General features: G+C 42.3%; 1 long non-coding RNA gene across 1 annotated transcript in view; it reads right to left on the reverse strand.

The window, feature by feature from the left end:
• Positions 1-120: 120 nt before the first annotated feature.
• LOC117801100 overlaps positions 121-19,966 on the reverse strand; it is a 69,871-nt gene continuing 50,025 nt past the window's right edge. The window contains exons 3-4 of the long non-coding RNA XR_004623501.1: positions 714-841; positions 121-183 (exon numbers count right to left, since the gene is read on the reverse strand). This is a non-coding gene — a long non-coding RNA (uncharacterized LOC117801100). The remainder of the gene's footprint in view (positions 184-713; positions 842-19,966) is intronic.

Here is a 19,966-nt window from a genome sequence, read left to right on the forward strand (position 1 = left end):
ACAGAGAAGTCACCACGATTCTACTCCTCCCTAACCCGGATGCTGGACCACAAGAGGCCTGAAGGCTCTGGGGTTTTACTCATCCCACGACTGTACCTCAGCTCTGTTGCATGATGGGAAGAGCAGATGTCTCTGAAGGAGGGGGGAGGGGGCCCCCAGTTTCTCTGGAAAAAGAGGAGCCGACTGAAAGACAGAAACAGGTGGCCATAGGACAGAGCTGACTTTCAATGCCCCCTCCCCACTCCCCATGGCGTGACCAGGGAGGGGAGGAGGGAGCAGCTGGAATGGAGGACAGATGTCAGTGGTTGGAGTCATGAAGGTAAAGGAACAAATCAGGAGGCAGCGGCTAGGAAGCCTGGCTGTGTCACCTGGGGAGTTTAAAATAAATACTGACACTCAGGCCTTCCTGCCAGAAATGCGGACGGCTCTGGGCTCTGCTGTTCCATGTTTCTTATTTTTTTTAATTGTAAAATATATGTGACGTAAAATTTTCCATTTTTGTCATTTTTAAACGTACAGTTCAGTGGCATTAAGTGCATTCACACTGTTGTGCAGCCATCACCACCATCAGCTCCAGAACTTTCTCACTCTCCTCACTTGAAACTCTATGCCATTAAATACTCACTCCCCATTCCCCTTCCCCACACCCTTGGCAGCCACTATTCCACTATCTGTCTATGAATGGACTTTCCTAGGGACCGCGTTCCAGGCACCTCAGCACTGGTATTGTTTTAAAGCTTCCTTGGTAGTTCCAGTATGCAGTCACTGTTGAGAACTACAGGGGTCCGATGCTAGCTGTTCCAGCTGTGTGGACGGCAAGTGTCCCAGGGTCATTCCAGTCCTTGGGGAGAGGAAGAAGATTGTGAGGCAGGTGGTCTTCAGTAAATGTGCTGCATGGGTGGGAAAGGGAGGTGACTAGAAATCGGGTAGGGGAAAGGACCTCAGGGGCCTCAAAGAAGCCGGGTTTACACACAAGGTTCAAGCCTAGGGCTGGAATTTTGAACCAAGATGGGGTAGAGATTTAAACCTGAGCTATGGCAAAGTCCAACCCTCTTCTGCTACACCAGCAGTTCAACTCTTCAATAAATATTTGTTGAGTATCTGTGATGTGCTAAGCAATGCTCCAGGCATAAATTTCCTGCTCATGTGGAGTTTATATGCCATCAAGAAATCAGATAATAGTTGAAAATAAATAGGTAATGAAGAATTTTAGGTTGTAAAATGAAACAGGGACCAAGTAGAGAGTGAACTAGGAATGGAAGGAAGGCTTCCTGAAGAGGTGATCCTTAAGGAGAGTCCTAAATGATGAAACATAGGCTGTTGTGTCAAATGCAAAGGAGTTCAGCAAGCACCAAGGTCCTGAGACAGAAACAAGCCTGGTGTGCTCAAAGGCTGCAGGAGAAAGCTGGGGCAGTTTGCTCACGGGGAGTCAGAGAGTGAGCCGTGAACTGAGGTAGCCAGGAACCAGATTGAGGACTTGCAGGCCAAGGTGAGAAATTTGGGATCAAGGGTCCCACATGACCGTAGATGAGACTGGATGCTCTAAGAAGAAGGAATGGGGCAGGAGTGGAGGCCGGGAGACCTGGGTGGTAATGGCAGTAGCTGGAGGAGAGTGGAATTGGTTTCGGTCATGGTTAGCGGAGTGGCAGTGGTGAGGAGTAGTAGAATCATGATTTCCTTCGGAGGCAAAACCAATACAGGGCAAGAGGAGTGACTCCTAAATTTTGGACAAGCACTAGACGGATGGTGGTATCATTTAGTGAAGGAAGAGGAGATGGGGGGGCAGTGGGGATAAAGTGTTCTATTTTATGCAAATTACATTGGAGATTCTTGTTAGACATCCAAGTAGAGATGTTGAGAAAGCTGTTGGGTATGCAAGTCCAGAATCAGAAGAGAAGTCAGGTCTAAAGAGCAGACTTTGTGGGGGGCTTGAGAATCACCTGGAGATCTGTTTGAAATGGCGATTCCCAGGCCCCTCCCCTCAGTGGTTCCATAGGTCCAGAGTGGGTGGAATTTGCACCTCTAATTAGCTCCCCAGATGGTTCTGTAAAATCCCACACTCCACCATTCTACTTCCTCTAGTTGACATTAATCCACTAAGCAACTCTTTAGCCACTTAACTATATATTTTTCCATCTTATTCCAGTATTTTCAATTGTCCCCAATTAAAAATGTAATACTAAATTATTATATGTTAATGTTATATATTGTTATCAGTAATATACTCTAATGTAACACTATATAATATTCATTATATGATATTTCTGTCTTAGTCGTTCAGGCTTCTATAACGAAATACCATAGGCTGGGTGGCTTTAACCACAAACATTTGTTTCTCTCCATTCTAGAGGCTGGAAGCCCAAGATCAAGGTGCTGGCAGATTGAGTGCCTGGTGAGGACCAGCTTCCTGGTTCATAAATAGCTGTCTTCTCCTTATGTCCTCACGTGGCAGAAGACACAAGGGAGCTCTCTGGGATCTCTTTTGTAAGGGCACCAGTCCCATTCATGAGGGCTCTACCCTCATGACCTAATCACCTCCCAAAGGCCCCAGTTCCAAATACCATCATACTAGGGTTAGGTTTCAACATATGAACTGAGGTGGGAGGGGAGGGGGGCAGGGGGACAAAAACATTCAGTCTATGGCAGTAATCATATATTAGTATAATATGTAATATGTTGACTATATAATAATGTTTTAATTTAATGATGTAATTATTATATATAAAAATATATTTCGCATATTTGTCCATGTTTTTCACAAAAAATATGAAAGAAGTTAAATGCCCTCAGGAAAGTAGGCATACTTTATCTCTGGCATTCCCTTCTCTGCCCAATTTCTAACTTAAAAAAAAAGAGAGAAGAATGACAAAAGAAGGGACGGAGAGCGGCCAGAGGGAGGGAGGCAAGAGGGTTAGTTACACTGAACTGAATTATTCTTATGAATCCATATAAGTTCCCTAATAAACAAGACTTTTCCTACTTCTAAGGGCCCACACACAGTGTTAGAATCTGTTCCGAAATCAGGCAGGAGATCAGCAGTCTTGGTCTTCTATATTTGTCAGAATTCTCTTTTTTGAAATCAAGACAGGCTTGTATTGCAATCTTTGCAACCTCTGCCGTCTTCCACAATTTCTCAGGAACGCCTGACCAGTCTGTTATCCTCACCTCACACCCGCAACTTCCTTCCCTCCATGCTCGGTGCCATCAGCTGGGGCGGGACACCCTGGCCGGGCCGCTGCTCTGAGCCAGCCTGCTGGCCTCCCAGGAGCACCATCGCCTCCGCCACCATGTCCCTTCCGGGCCTTGCTGTGCAAAGCTCATTCTCCTTGAAAGAAACTCAGAAAGTCCTGGGTCAAGCCAGTCTGCTCTGCACCAGGGCTCCCAATCAGCAGGTGCCCCTTTCATTTTGCTCCCCACTGACCAAAAAAACCCTCCTTTTCATTGTGTTTTCTGGCTTCATTTTCCTTACAAGGCGGGGGAGGGGATACTTAGATTTCATTGGGTTTTTCTTTGCTTTGTGTCATTTTTGTGCCCCCCGGCTCCACCCCCAACGTCAGCCCTCCTGACACCATTCCCCCGGCATCACACCACATTTTTCTGTGCGTCTTTGGCTATGTACCCCTCTTTCCAGGGGGCGTGCATATCTTTTTAACTTACCCTCTAACTTCCAGGCACCTACGCATGTGATTATCAGCAAAGCACATGTTTGAAGGTATCCTGATCTCAGGGTGAACGTTCAGACACCATTATGGGACAATTGACGGGTCCAGCTTTTCCACACGGGCCTGGCAGGAAGCCTTTGCACAAGGTCGTCAGCATTATTCAACAGCCTCTGTCACTATTTAGATGACTGCTCAGGTGAGGTCAGGGGGAGATAGGACTCGGGTTCAGGGTGACTGACCTCAATATCTCCCCAAGGCTGGTTTAATGATGAAGATAAAAGGAATTCTGGAAACAAAGTTCCGGGAGGTTTTTCGGTAGAATAAATGATGGCGGTGAATAGGGACATGCACTCGTCATTAAAAGTGGCATGTTTATGGGGTGCTGACACAGTTTACAGGGTGCATGCCTGCGAGTACCAGCCAGATCCATGCTTCGCCTAATGTTTTCAGCCTTTTCCCAGAGGTTTGGACAACACAGCCATGATGAAGCTGCCAGGGGAATGCCTCTAGTTGAGGGTTTATATTTAACCACTGGCCCCAGCCACAGCTAGCATTCCAAGTATGAGAGGGCTTTCTCTTTCATTGTGATCCTGGAACTGGACCACCACGTCTCATGGTTCCAGGGGGCCTCACTCACATGGTGCTTTAGGTTGTGTCTTGGAGGACACCGTTCCCACCCATGAGGGGGAGCATGGCACTCCCTGGTATCGCGCTACCCAGAGGCCCATGGGATCCCAGCCTTACCCTACACCTCTTATCCCACCTTTTCCCATTCCACGATCACACCTCAGTCAGCTACCGAGCTTACAAGCCCCTTATCCCGGAGAGCACAGCATCATAATACAAGTCCAAGAGGTGGCTGTAACGGTGACTTCCATGGAGACAGTATTTTACAGCCCACCGGGGGCAGCCGGCACCGCACACATCTCAAAGAATTCCTGTGTGGCAGGGACCATAAAGCAGGCACAATTTTATCCACCGTTTTATCCAGAGAGCTCCAGCAATTCTCATTCAGAGCTGTAGAGTTCCACGGCCTTGGGCTTGGCTTTCTCCGTCTCTGTCCAGTTCTCTTTCCATCACCCGCAGCTGCCAAGTTTAGTCTAGTTGAACGCAGAACCCGGACTTCTATTTTTAGATCTAGCCTGTGGAATCCCTGCTTTCTGGAATTCCACCAATGACGTTTTAGTCCTTTAATTTGGATGTTGGCTTTTTATTAATAAAGAAATTCATGACTTTGCCACTGTATCTTCCTTAGTCCCTATATTATTTAAGACCTCCAGGACTCTATGTGACACAAACCCAGTTTGAGTTAGCTCTTTTCCAAAAGGGGCCATTCTGGAGTATCTCACTGAGCTCAAAGTAGAGATTGCCACTGGGTCTCAAACATAAGCTGGAAGAAAGAACCAGTCTCTGCTCTTTCTGTGTACATGTTTTATTCTTTCCTGAAGTATCTCGCTTTTCCCTGCCTCTCAGTCCTCACGATGAGGCACAATCCCCAAGACCTCCAGGGATTTATGTTTTGAAAGGCAGTCGCTTCAAGAAAGATCCACTTGCTCCTTCTGCCCCAACACCATTCTCTTTGGGAAGTGAGTACGTGGCCCAGCTTTGGTCAAGTGCCCACCACTGTACAACTCGGGTACAGCTTGACTGAGCAAGTTATGTTTCACACATATAACCCTGTAGCAGGCCCCAGAAAATGGGAAGCAGGAAGGGATGGAAGGTGGAGAGGGGAACTGACAAGGTCCTGATGGTCAGAAACGTTCCTGACAAAGCCCCTGACCTTCATGTTCAGGCTGGTCCTATACCAGGCCTGTATCCCTGAGCAGAGTTCCATCCAAGTTCCTACTCCAGTTTCTGGGTGGACCCTCTTGCCTGCCCATATTGTCCTGCCCCACCGTACCCCAGTAATCTATTTCTCCCTATAATCATTGAATTCCATATTCTTTCTGGCCAAGCATTCAGACCATAGGCAAAAGGATTCGGCATTCACCTCTGCCTTCCCAGGCCCACCCTCCACCACTGGCTTTGTACCCCCAGAGCCACTGGGCCATTGCTCAATTCATTCTCTGCAGCCCCAGCCAACAGGAGTGAGACTGTGCAGCCACCCCACCCCTGCAGCCCCTCCTGCCTAGCCAGGTCACTGTTTTCATCTTGCCCTTCAGTCAGTTCTCCTCAGGTTCTTCTTTCTCTTCTTCCTCTCTCTGTACTCACTTCTGTTCTCTACTGACTCTGTACTTTCTTCCCCTATCTCTTCCCTTTGCCATTTTCCCATATCACTATTGCTTCGACTTATCTCTCACTCTCTAGTCCATCATAACGTTATCTTTCTAAAAACCCACAGTTTCAGCCCACATTATTTGTGTCGACCATCCTCACACATACATTTAGGGAGAGCAGTTAGTGTTCATAACATACTCAATAAGAGAAGACAGAGAAATGTCCTTAGAAGAAAATGACAATTCTCAAAATAAACTGTTAATAAAAATTCCAAAAATTCCAATTTTAGTCAACCTTTACAAATTGATAATAAAATTACTTTGGAAGAGTAAATGCATAAGACACCTGATACATTTTTGAAAATGAAATATAATGAGAGGAGAATTTGTACTACCAGATTATATATATATATTAAAGATATTATTTGAGACAGAGAGAGAGAGAGCACAAGAGGCAGAGATGGGCAGAGGGAGAGGGAGAAGCAGACTCCCCACTAAGGAAAGAGCCTGACATGGGGTTCGATTCCAGGACCCTAAGATTATGACCTGAGCTGAAGGCAGACATTTAACCAACTGAGCCACCTAGGCACCCCCAGATTCAAATATATTTTAAAGGAACTGCGATTAAAACAACATAGTATTGGTAGGGATAGATTAACGGAACAGAGAATGCAGAAACAAATCAATGAATACATGGGTGCTTACCTACTTAACTAAAGCCTTTAAATTTGGTAAGGAAACGAGGGCTGATGTTAAGGAATGTGGAAGCCATTAATCATTTGGAAAGAAACAATAAGTGTTGCTCTTACCTATTTTATTCTTATAAAATAATGATTTATTAAAGATTTCAACTTTTCAAAAAAAGATAATAACTGGAAGTAAATATAGGAGAATATGCTTATGGTCATAGGTGGCAAACATCTTTCTTAGCAGAAAACAAAGGTAAGGAATCATAAAAGACAAGATTGATAGATTTTACCCCCCCAAAATATAAAATTTCTGTGTGATAGAGCACACCATAGAGTTGAAAAATAAATAAAATGCTTAGAAAATTATTTCCAGCTTCTATCATGAACATAATATATAAAAAGCATTTTTCAATTAATAAAGAAAAGATGAAAACTCTGATAGAAAATAGGACAAGGACATGAATAAAAACTAGTGACAAGAAAAAACACATCTATCTAGATGAAAAGTTTCCCCACGTTATTACTAATCCAAGAATAGCAAATGCAACCAGCATGACAGTTTTACATGAACACCTAGCAAAGAGGAAAGGATGAGCTGAAATGGAAATGAAATGACGAACCTCATCCCCTATGTTGGGATGAGGACAAACACCTCTCATGCATTATTGGCAAAACTGGAAAGAAGGAGACAATTTAAGGCAACTTTCTATCACATATCAATCTTTGAATTTGATAATAACTGTAAACATTTCAATCCCACTTTTGGAATTTACCCTGCAGAAATACTCTCATTGGCATCTAAAGGAACGTGGACCAAGATGTTCTTGGAAGCATTATTTATAAGAAGAAAAAACTGATGGCCATTTTAATACTCACCAGTAGGAGAACAGCAAATAAATTATGGTCAACTATGCTATGGAATGCCATAGAAGAGTGAAAAAGATTGAAACAAATGTACTCACTTCCATAGAAAAGTGTCCATGATCTATTATTAAATTAAAAAGATAGCCATAAAACAGCATGTATAGTGTTATTCCATTTATGTGAGATAATGTATTTGAATATTACTAGCAAAGAGCCTGAAATGATATACCCCAAGCTGTTAACAGTGGTTATCTTTAGAGGGTGAAATTATGTATTTACTTTGTACATTTGTATTGTTTGAATGTACATGACAAGCTTATATCCTGTCTCTATTCAGAAAGAAAAAAAAAAAGTGTTAAATATCCACTGGACCGGTGTGCCCCCGTCTCCAGCCAAAGTCTACCGTGTCACCGGTCGGGATCTTAAATTCAGTGATATATGTGTGGAATCATCTTTCAATGGCTAAATCTGGGGTGTCCTTCAAATCTGCCAAATTCCACAAAGATGCAAAAATAACCACTCATGAAGTGATCCTTCTAGTGAACTTGAAAGAGCTGCACTGTAAAGAGCAAGACCAAATGACCAAGTGTTGCATGGGATAAGGCCAACACGTTTTTTTCCTGCTTAGTTCAGGAGTTGTTAAAAACAGCATGCCTGTGTGTGTGTGTGTGTGTGTGTATGCGTGCGTGTGTGTGCGTGTGTGTGTACACTTGCGCACGCACGTGCATGTGTATTCTGAACAGCCCTAACAGGGTCTTTCTTTTATCCCTAAAAGTCAAAGACAGACTTCACAAGCCAAGGATCTAGTATCACACACCTGAACTAACATCTCAGGCCTGGGTCAAAAGGAAAATCGACTGATGGTTGGCATCCTTTCAAAGGCTTTTCAAATGATGCCAAATAATTAGGAAGAGATCATGTTAAAGGCACTTAGACAGAATCTCCCTGGGGATAGTGGGTGGGGTAGGAGTATGGGAGTGAGGACAAAGATCCTACCCTCTATTCCCCACCCCCACATTTGATTTTGTCATCAGTTGTTCCTTATTAGTGTGGGCCCTCTTTTTTTCCAAGGAAATTTATCTAATTTAATTGCAAAACACACGAGACGGGCAATCCATCTTGCCCCACTGCCCATATAAACAATACAGAAGGCTGGGCTCTTTTCTCTAGCTTCATCTCTGGCGGAGCCCTTCCACTTTCAAATTAAAGGAATTATAGGGTAAACATGGTAACCACAATTAAGATATTTTTAGAAACATAAAATCCTCCGGAAAACATGACACTAATACTGGTATTATGATTGAAGTTAGGAATTATGGTTATTAGAAGCTTTGCAGTTTATGTGCCTCATAAATCTAATCGCCTCACACAGCCACTGGTGCTGTTGCTATATTTACTGCAGACATCTATGATGACAGACAGTACCTTTGAGAAGGGCCAGATAAACAAAATATTTTACATACTCCAGCTTCTCAGTGTCTAATGGATTCATATCATGGAGAGAAAAAGGCTTCATTAAAGGAACGGCACCAGATGCTGAGAAGCCGATTTACCACGGAGATTTGATCTGAGTTATGTGCTCCTGTTTAATGGGAATGCCGCTGCTCTGCTCCTGGAATCCTGAGTACTGAATGGACGGGGAGGGGAGCCGAGGAGCGCCAGGATGGGGGGGAGGAGATGGGTGAGCTGACAACTGTGTAGATACAAAACTTCCCTTGACAACTCAGAAACCTCTGGAAGAAATATTATATAAAATCTGGTGGCATGTGTTAGGTGTCCAAGATCGTTAGGAACACCCATTGTTATTGGGAAGATACTTGAGGGAGGAGTCAATTTCATGCGACCCCCAGTTCTCCTCCTCTGCTGTAGCTCTACTTAGAGGCTTTGAGTGACCTTGAAGAGGAAAGGGAATGAGTAGAATGTTATACCCACCAGACCACCAATATGGAGAGGAAACTATTTTAGCTGTCCTTGATCTTTGGATGTTCCTTGAAATTATTTGAAACCCCCACTATTGAAATCTTAATCTCAAAAATTAAAATTTACTCTTGAGAATATGTATTATTATGTAGTAGGTGGCAAATTAGGAACATTTTAAAGGCCATGAGCTCCTTCTGATTTTTTTTCCCAACAAGAGTGTTAATGCAGAAATAGTGCCACAGTGGCTAGGACATGATCAGTGATTTCCACTGCATTCCAACTCCCAAGCATCCCCCACAAAAATCTACTAGATTCTCTAGATTGACTGCAGGCAGACATCACAACTTTTTCTTAGATTCTTAATAGCCCCTAATAGAATGGCCCTTTTACATTGTGGACACTCAATAAATGTGATTGATGGAAAAGGCTGGACAGGGGAACATGCCAGACAGGGAGCTCTCTAAGGTCCCTTTAGCCACTTTGACAATTCGGTTTAGATTTGTGTATGTGTCTGTAAGCAGGAGCAATGCTCACCATGTGTGAGTGTGGCATAATCTGGGAAAGAAATGATGATTTTCTTGGTCCAGGAAACAGCAGTGGGGAGTAAATGTGCAGAAGAGGACAGATTTGAGGGATACTGAGAAAGTAGAATGGACAGGTCTTGGCTGTTGTCTGGATGTATCAAGCAGAGCAGAATGAGGAATCAAAGATGGCGCTCAGGCTCCTGGCTTGAACAACTCACTGCCTGGGGGAAACAAGCTTGCAGAGGAAGATGGATTTAGATATAAACACACTGAGTGGGAAATGCCTGTGGCTCTCCAGATGGAGAAGACCACCAGTCTCAAGGGGGTATAAAAACAGGCGTAATAAGAGTAAGAGAACAGAGTTGGGAAAGGTGACTGGGAAATGGACTTTATATGCAGGAAGACTTGATGTACTTTTCTTAGAGTTAAAATACCATTTGGCAAGAACAATAAAAGAAATTCCACAGAAGGGTGAACTCCTTGAGAACATTCTTCAGGTGGCACGATTTCGCCATAATTCCCAACAAACGAGTGCACTTTCATTCTAGGCATCTTTACAAACAAGGATTCCATCCACTTAAATAAATGGGATCCTGACATCTAACAAAACAAAATCACCACTCACAGAGCAAACAAAATCTAAAGTATCCACAGGATAAAAATCTTGTATTGTGAGCTTACCCCAAACATTCTTCTGAAAAAGTAAAGCCCCCAAATATTTTATGTCCTATTCCTTAAAAATAAGTTCTGTTGGTAGCAGGGAAGAACAATTCTTGACCTTATCTAAACATGTGGAATTCTGATGGAAAAAATAAATGTGTGTGGAAGGCCAGAGGCATGAATTATGCATGCCACATCATCACACTTTTTCCTCAATATAGACCTGCAACATGCTTTGCATGGAAAAAGAAATTAGAATAGAACAGATATTGAGCAATTTTCTCCATAACTGGTTCTTACTCACCTTAAATGTAAAATTTTATTTAGCTTATTTCAAAGGGAGACATCCTTATTAAGGGAACACATTTACTGGCGCCTGTTGGAGAGAATTTAATGCAAACAGCCTGAAATAATTGAAGGAAAAACATCTTCTGACTGTTCTCAGAAGAGCTTAGCAAAGAAGAGGATGGCAGGAAAGAATTACTTTATTATATTGATTTTCTTGGAGAAATCAAAGGAGGATAACTCAAATAGACCAATTCACTCTTGCCGAACTCAGTGGAAGCACGTCGAGCAGCTGTGAATTTATGTGTCAAAAACTGTTTGCAATCATTTAGTTGAACATGCAAATCAGGATTCGCACATTATTACTCTAATAAAGTAGCTAATACAGAAGGATATCTGGGTTCGTTTGCACATATTCCCTGTTTTAAATGACTGCAAGTATAATGGGTGTAAGTTTTGTCTAACAAAATGTTTACAGTCCAACCAGATCATTAACCTGAAATATGAAGAGAGTGATGCATTCATTGTGGTGTGATAACAAAAACCGTGAAGCACAGCGAAAGTAATTGGAATACAGTTCTCGTGAAGCTAAAATCTATTTTTCTTTTACAAGGAGCAAAACATTTCACTTTTATAAAGGCTGTCTCCCATAGCAGATAACATTGGTCATGCAGCTGGTGGTTTACAGTCAGTTATGTAGATTTCCTTGATGCACCAAATAACCTCACAAAAATTATATTGTTCCTTAATAAAATAACTGTTCATTTACTTTTTTCCTCTTTTTCTTACATTCACTCTTCAAGTGTTCTTTATGAATATGCTTATTATTTAGTAATTTACAGAATTTCAAAATCTCTCATTCATTCTTCTGTCCCCAGTTGGACCCAGACTGTAAGAATCCATTTCAATGCTTCCCAAAGCGTGTTCCACAGAATGCTACTTCCACTGGATGTCAAATATATGTTGCTCAAAGAAATGGGATTTTTTGGAATGGGAAATGCTGGGGAGCAAAGTTAAATAGATTTCTCTATTAACAAAACTTCCCAGGTCTTTCAGGGTGTTCATGTACATTGAAAATCTCCAAGGAAGGGTATCTAAAGGCTGTTGAGTTTCCCAAATACTTTTCACCTCTGAAATGACCTTTCACCTTTTTCGATGACCACTTTTCAGAATTGATCATCTAGGAGCTGATAGTTTGTGCATTTCCATGATCGGACCAGGCAGCTTCAGTAATAAGCGAAGCGGACAGGGCTAAGTGACAACAGGGAGAGGGGTAGGTCACTCTAGAAAGCAGCATCCAGCTAAGGGGGCAGCTATCCCTCAGTCTGGTCCACAAAAACTTCCCAAACTTTTAAGAACAGGAAATTTGGGGGTTTTTGCATGGGAAAATTTGTTTTAAAACACTTTATGGGCCAGGCACGTCTGTTACAAACATGGCCCTTGAGCTTCCTGATTTGGACTTGTGTCCCCAGGATAGGACTTTGTAACCCATTACCTATAAAACTTATGGCCCAGAGAAGTCATGCCTATCCTTATTATCTTTCAGGTTATAATTTCAGGTCATTGTTATTATAATGGCCCTGGTAATGATAGCAGTTTCTTTCTGGTCATGCTGCTGTGGATACTCTTAAAAATCAAGTCTTGAGCTCACATACATGAGATCTCCCTTCCTTGTGACCCACAACACACTGCCCTCTTACAATGTAATCTATGAACATTAAAAGCATAATCAATATTCATTAGGAAAAAAAAAGTTAATAATAAATATATGAGTTTGCTCAGGCGGCCATAACGAATACCACAGACTAGGTGGCTTCAACAACAGAGATGTATTTCTTCAATTTTTTTGGTTTTTTTAAAGATTTTATTGATTGATTGATTGATTGATTGGAGGGGAGGAGTAGAGGTGGAGGGAGAGGGTAGGGAGAGGGAAGAGATGAAAGAATCCTAAGCAGACTCCACACTGAGCATGGAGCCTGACTCGGGGCTCGATCTCAAGATCCTGAGATCATGATCTGAGCTGAAATCAGGAGTCGGGCCCTTAACCAACTGAGTCACCCAGGCGCCCCTATTTCTTCCAAGTTCTAAAGGCGAGAAGTCCAACACCAAGGTGTTGGCAGGGTTAGTGTTTTTCTGAGGCCTCCCCTAGGCTTGCGGATGATCATTTTCTGCTTAGGTCCTCACGTGGTCTTCTCTCTGTGGGTATGTCTGTACCCTAGTCTCTTCTTTTAGGAACACAAGTCACATTGGATTAAGACCCATCCTGATGACTTTATTTTGTCTTAATTAGCTCTCAAAGGGCCCTATCTCAAAGTGCAATCACATTCTGAGGTCCAGGGAGTTAGGATTTCAATACATGAATTTTGGGGGAACACAATTCAGCCCATAAGCAGTAAATGACCTTACAAAAACAAAAACTTAATAAGTCTCTTCTTTTACTTGTATTTACTTTATTTAAAAAAAAATTCCCCAAGTTCACAAATAATAAACCCGTAAAGCCTGCCACAGGAAGGCAAATCATCAAATTAAAATTGGTAGGAAAATGGTTGGAAGACGTTTCTGCAAAGCCAGGTGCTTTTACATCAACATGGCCCACCCACACCCAGCATGGGGCTTCAAAGAATTAACTACCATAATGTCCAGGTCGAATAGGTAATACTTTGAGAATTTTTGGATGATGGGAGATCAGAGGAGAGAGGTCGGTATGGGGTGCATAGAATGCCCTGCAAATCACAGGGCTGAGCTGTGCCAGAGAAAATACCGATTTCATGCCAAATTCCCAGAAGGAGTAAGGGGCTGGCTGGTAGCTAATAAAGGGCTGGTAAGGGTAAATCACATCAGATGGGGCTTTGGCTTTTTTTTCAGAGCACTGGCTTTCACAACAAGTTAGGGAGAAAAGCCAAAAGAGGAACAGAAACAGTAACTTAGACTTTAGTGAGTCGGACAATTTTAGCATAAAAGCTTTTATGACATGGTGGGGGGGGGCGGCACCTGGGTGGCTCAGTCAGTGAAGCATCTGCTTTCAGCTCAGGTCATGATCTAGGAGTCCTGGGATTGAGCCCCACATCGGGGGTCCCCGATCACCGGGGAGTCTGCTTCTCTCTCTCCCTCTGTGCTTGCTTTCTCTCTCTCTTTCAGATAAACAAATAAAATCTTTTAAAAAATTCTTTTATGACACGGGAAGGACCCTATTGTTGGTTGTAGGGCTGTGCTGCAAAACATAATTCTAGGGCTTTGATGTCAGCATTAGGGCATTCCCAGAAAGCTAGACTTTGGTCTGACATCTTAACATTTTTTATTAGCAAGTACAATGATTCAATGAACACACTGGCTGTGCCATTGACAATAATTTGAAGGAAAGAAGTTTATTTCATAGGAGTTAGGGAAGCAGAGAGTATGGAAGTTGAGTATTCATAAGGTTCTCGTAGATTGGGACAGAGCTTAGGGAACTCCAGACCTACCGCCTTGGACTGGAAACATAAGCATAAGTGAGCTCTTTAAATGCATGACATTTGTACTAAGAACTGAGGCTTTTTTCCTTCAATCTACCTAAGAGACTTGAGCCAATTTCAACTGGGTGGAGTGGCCTGATGGCCATGTCTTACATAGTTATATAACTTAATAAGCATCCATGCCGGGTCCCAACCCAAGACTGGTCCTTGCTTGTTGGATAAAGTGCCCTCTGTGTATCTTAATTTCATTGAACATCTGGGATGAAAGGAGTTGTTCCTATAATACTTCACATATAAAATGGCTTCAGTTAAGACCCCAAATACTTACACACCTATAAAGTTATTATTTTGGCTACAGGCTGTGAGTGTGAGAACACTTCACATAAATAAGGTAGAAATGAATTCCTGGCCCACTTCAGGCTCAGATGTTGTTAATGTCATCAGAGCTCTGTGTTTATCCTACAACAGCTGAACTCATGGCTTGGCAGGTCAAAAACCTTTCTGTGCACTTTTCAACCCACACTGAAGTCCAATGTCTGGGATAACACTCAGGAAAATATTCTTTCCATTTGCAAATTTCCTTATGCTCACATTGTTATTTTGGCAAAAGCAGGCAGAAAATAAACGTCTGTCAAGAGCATACTACTGGCTTCACCAGCTAATGCATAATTCTGGCTTTGCCCTTTAATGTTCCTTAGGGCAACAAAAATTGGTTTTAAATTTTTTTTTTAAGATCTATCTTCAGGAACCCTTATGGAAAATCACAGGTGTCAAGCTTAACCTGTAGAATAAAATAAGAACAGTCAAACCTTAACAAAATTGAAGGTCTGCCCAGAAAAAAACATATTCACCCAATTCATAAATAAAGTGTGTGTGTGTTTCAACTCATGCCTCCCTTAATTAACCATTACACAAGGTTTTCTTTATTTAATGAAGATTTACTGAGAATCTACTAAGTGCTAGATATTGTTAAGCATTAGGGAAGGTACAAAGATGGATTAGGCAAGTTTCCTGTGCTCATAATCTGGGGACAAAAACCAGACACTGAAAAAAGTAATTATAATTCAGTGTAAAGGTGGCTTTAACAGAAGCAGTTAACTGCTGCCCTGATAACGCATTTCAGGACAAATCCCATTTGAGGAATGGGCATACCTAACTGTCAGGGTAGTGGAGATAGCAGATTTCTGTCTGCCTAGAGCCCTCAGTCAACAGTTTGTTTTCATACTCATGAAGGAGGGTTGGCAAACTATAGTCCATTGGCCAAATCCACCCCACTACGTGCTTTTGTAAATAAAGTTTTATTAGAGCACAGCTATGCACATTTGCCTACATGTTTTCTCTGGCTACCTTTGACCTACGAGGGCTAAGCTGAATGATTCCCCCAATGTGCCTGTGTCTTATTACCCACAACTTGTGAATATGTTACTTTACATGACTCAAACTAATCATATGAGGCCTTAAAAGTGGAGAATCTTCCCCAGCTGTGACCAAGGAGAAAGATGGCAGCATGAGAAGGATTGGATGCCCCCAGTGCTCATTCTGAAATGTAGGAGGCTGTGTGTAAGAAATTCTGCCAGCAACACGAATGAGCTAGGAAATGGATCCTTTCCTAGAGCCTCTAGAAAGGAATGAAGCCTTGGTCTTAGCCCAGTGAGACCTGTGTCAGACTTCCAATGAACTGAACTATAAGATAAATTTGTTTTAAGCTACCAGGTTTGTGGTAATTTGTTACAGCAGCAAAAGAAAACTAATATAGACAGAGACCATATGGCCCCCAAACCCTAAAACTTTTACTGTTTGCCTCTTTACAGAACAAGTTTGCCGACCTCTGTTCTCGAATATGCTTGGCAAATATTCCAGGGATGTCTCAAAAGCTGGTGGTAGAAACTACTAATTGCCCCCCTAGTATCCATTCTCCTTTTCTTCTTTTTAGTGATAGAACACTATGCACACACAACTTTTATCAGGACTCATGGACACCCAACTAGAGACTACATTCCCCAGCTTCCTTTGCAGCTGGGCATATCCATGTTACAAAACTATTGTGAATAGAAGTGACGTGTGCAATTTCTATGTCATTTCTTAAAAGGAAGTTGTTTGAGGTACCTGGGTGGCTCAGTCAGTTAAGCATCTACCTTTGGCTCAGGTCATGATCTCCAGGTCCTGGGATCAAGCCCTGCATTAGGCTCCCTGCTCAGCGGGGAGTCTGCTTCTCCCTCTCCTTCTACTCCTCCCCCTGCTTGTGCACTCTCTCTCTCTGTCAAATAAATTAATAAAATCTTAAAAAAAAAAAAAAGTAAGTTGTTTACCCTCCATTTTCTCTTCCCCTTGTGCTAGAATGCAAACCTGGTGATGATAAGCCACGTTTGACAGCATGGAAAGGGGTAACACCCTGAAGAACAATGAAACAGCAAAATGAAAAAAAAATCTGAACCTCTGAATGACGTTGTATGGCAGAGCTGCTTAACTACTCTGGACCTCACTATGTACATCTGGTTATATTAGAGAAGAATAAACTTCTCCCTTATCTGAGTCACTACATTCTAGGATGTCTCTGTTTCAATAGTTGAGGCTTTACCCTACCTAGTACAAGGAGACAGTCCCACCTTAAAGTAGGATTAGAAAAGAAACAGATTAGTTTATGAATGGGCTGCTTTAGTCCATAGTCACCATAGCTGCTTAGAGCTTTCCCAGACCAATTTGAAAGCTCATGTGGAAATTTAAAAACATGGCTGCAAATTCTATGACATTTCTCCCACCAAAAGTGGGATCTCAATCAAGAAATGGGCAGAAGACATGAACAGACATTTCTCCAAAGAAGACATACAAATAGCCAACACACACATGAAAAAATGCTCAACATCACCTGGCATCAAGGAAATACAAATCAAAACCACAATGAGATAGCACATCACACCAGTCAAAGGGCTAAAGTTAACAAGTCAGGAAACGACAGATATTGGTGAGACTGCTGAGGAAGGGGAACTCTTTTACAGTGTTGGTGGGAATGCAAACTGGTAGAGCCACTCTGGAAAACAGTATGGAGATTCCTCAAAAAGTTGAAAATAGAGCTACCCTATGACCCAGCAATTGCACTACTGGGTATTTACCCCAAAGATACAAATGTAGTGATCCAAAAGGGCGCCTGCATCCTAACATTTATAGCAGCAATGTCCACAATAGCCAAACTATGGAAAGAGCCCAGATGTCCATCGACAGATGAATGGGTAAAGAAGATGTGGTGTATACACACACACACACACACACACACACACACACACACACACACAATGGAATATTACTCAGCCATCAAAAAAGAAATCTTGCCATTTGCAATGGTGTGGGTGGAACTAGAGGGTATTATGCTAAGTGAAATAAGTCAGTCAGAGAAAGACAATTATCATATGATCTCACTGATATGTGGAATTTAAGAAACAAAACAGAGGATCATAGGGGAAGAGAGGAAAAAATAAAACAAGATGAAACTAGAAATGGAAACAAACCATAAGAGAGTCTTACTCATAGAAATGAAACTAAGTGTGGCTGGAAGGGAGGGAGGTTGGGGGCTGGGGTAACTGGGTCATGGACATTTAAGGAGGGCAAATGATATAATGAACACTGGGTATTATATAAGACTGATGAATCCCTGGGAACAAAAAAAAAGTGGACTCTCTCTTCTCTCCTTGAATTGGGAAAGGCTTGTGTCTGCTTTGATTCATAAAGAATGACAGAAGTGATGCTAGTGACCTTAGAGACTGGGTCATAAAAGGCCATACAGCTTCCATGTTGTTTGCTGAAATATTCATGATGGAGCCCTGAGCCACCATATTAGAAGTCCAACCACCCTGAGACCACCATATCGGGAAGGCAACATATACTCAGATCAATAGTCCCAGCTGAGGGTTCCTTCAACCATCTCAGCTATATGCCAGACATGTGAGTGAAAAAGCCATCTTGGAAGTGGACCCTCAACCCCAGCCATTCCAGCCACAACCATTTAAGACACTCCTAGTTCTTTGAGACATCTCAGACTTATGAAACAGAAGAACCCTTTGGCCTTTCTCAATTCCTGACCCATACAACCCATGAACATAATAAAATAGTTGTTATATTATTCCACTAAGTTTTGAGTTCAGTTACACCTCTCTCCCTAAGAATGAAAGAGAGGAGGAGTTGATGATGGACATAAAAATTCACTCTCCTCCCAACCATCCAGAAGCTAACAGTTGGGATCCATCATGAGGAGGCACATAAGAGGTCTCCTATATGACCTCCTTCTTAAGACAATACAACCCCAAAGTGTTCACTGGTTCATGCCCATGGGTATGGGTCCCGTGAGCCACTCTTGGGCTTGGAATACCAGAAGGCACAAGACTAAGGGGCAGGACTGCTCAATTGTAATGACACTCAGAGGTGGACACCATTATGCTAATTTTATCTGGTGGGGGGCAAGTTTTTAGAAGGCCCCAGGGAAAGACCAGGCTTGGTCCTTTTTGCCAGATATCTATATCTCACAGTGAGTCTAAAATAAACCTTTGTGAAGAAGGATGTCCTCCTACAAAGTATGTCAAATAATTCAGGAAATGTCACATAGAAATGTCAAGAGTCCTGGTAGCATCATTCTAATTACTATGGGGCAGCACTGCTACAACAAAATTTGATTAGTACTGGTGTCCCATTATGTAACTTGGGTTTCTATGACGTCTCTTTCCTTGGAAGTGTGCTGGTGTGCAATAACTTGGGGCTTACAATGAATTAAGCCTGTGAACTTGCTGACATACACTGGCAGCCAGGACAGGATCAGTCCACAGGAAGAGAAAGAAAAGCAAATCTCCCTCCCTGCTGTAAGCGATCTCTCTGCCACTGGGAGCTCCTGAGTCTTTGTTAACCCATGTTTGCTAGAGTGGCAGGCCAATCTTAGGGATAAGCCTACTAGTTAAAATCAAAACCAGTACCCTGTTTAACCCATTAGCTAGTTTAGTCCTTGAAATGTTTGTACAACCATATTTTTATAGCAGTAAATTAATTTATCCTTAAGATCATACTGAATCTGCTCGATGCTCAGAAAGTCTTGTAATGGTCTTTGGCCAAAAGCAATAAAAAATAAATCAAGGTTTACTGATGGATTGAGAAAGCAAATTAGAAAGAGCTATACGATTTACATAATTAGATTTCATTTAGACATGCTTATATGTGTAAAAACTATGGTCAGAGGACATCTCATTTTCCTGAAACTTGACTGACAGAATATACTTTTCCTGACCAAGTGGTCGAGTTTGAGTGCCCACCAGCTAGCTCTCCTCAGCACTGCCCCCCACCACCACCCCAACTACCCCTTTGCCAGGAAGTATTTGTGTTTCTTTCTTTTTTTTTTTTTTTTTATTGTAAACCACATCCTTCAGTATCAAGCTTTGGGACCCATTTAAGTATCCATATGAGCAAAGTCAGTCTCTGAGAAATAAAGGCCCAGTGGGGATTTTTGAAGAGCCCTTCGGAGGTAAGGTATCTAAGTAACAGTTCATTGTTTCCTCAATGCGCTGTGATACTTTCCAGGAGACAAACCCACTAAAGAGACAGCAGGATGCACTATGAAATACAGAGCTCTACCTTATAGCTTCACAGGAAGTGGAAGCCTTTCAGTAAGATTGGACATGATACAATCTAGAACTCCCAAGGAGTTTGAAGTGATACAAT

The sequence above is a fragment of the Ailuropoda melanoleuca genome, chromosome 2 (genome assembly GCF_002007445.2).
Source record: "Ailuropoda melanoleuca isolate Jingjing chromosome 2, ASM200744v2, whole genome shotgun sequence".
NCBI classification, from domain to species: domain Eukaryota; kingdom Metazoa; phylum Chordata; class Mammalia; order Carnivora; family Ursidae; genus Ailuropoda; species Ailuropoda melanoleuca.